Here is a 301-nt window from a genome sequence, read left to right as displayed (position 1 = left end):
GTGTGTGTGTGTGAGAGAGAACGAGTGTGTGAGAGAGAGAGTGTGTGTGTGAGAGAGTGTGTGTGCGAGAGAGAGTGTGTGACAAAGTGTGTGTGAGAGAGAGTGTGTGCAAGAGAGAGTGTGTGCGAGAGAGAGTGTGTGCGAGAGAGAGTGTGTGCGAGAGAGAGTGTGTGAGAGAACAAGTGTGTGAGAGAACAAGTGTGTGAGAGAGAGAGTGTGTGTGTGAGAGAGTGTGTGTGCGAGAGAGAGTGTGTGACAAAGTGTGTGTGAGAGAGAGTGTGTGCGAGAGAGAGTGTGTGCA

This window comes from Mustelus asterias, unplaced genomic scaffold (genome assembly GCF_964213995.1).
Source record: "Mustelus asterias unplaced genomic scaffold, sMusAst1.hap1.1 HAP1_SCAFFOLD_466, whole genome shotgun sequence".
Lineage (NCBI taxonomy): Eukaryota > Metazoa > Chordata > Chondrichthyes > Carcharhiniformes > Triakidae > Mustelus > Mustelus asterias.
This window is presented reverse-complemented; position numbering follows the sequence as displayed.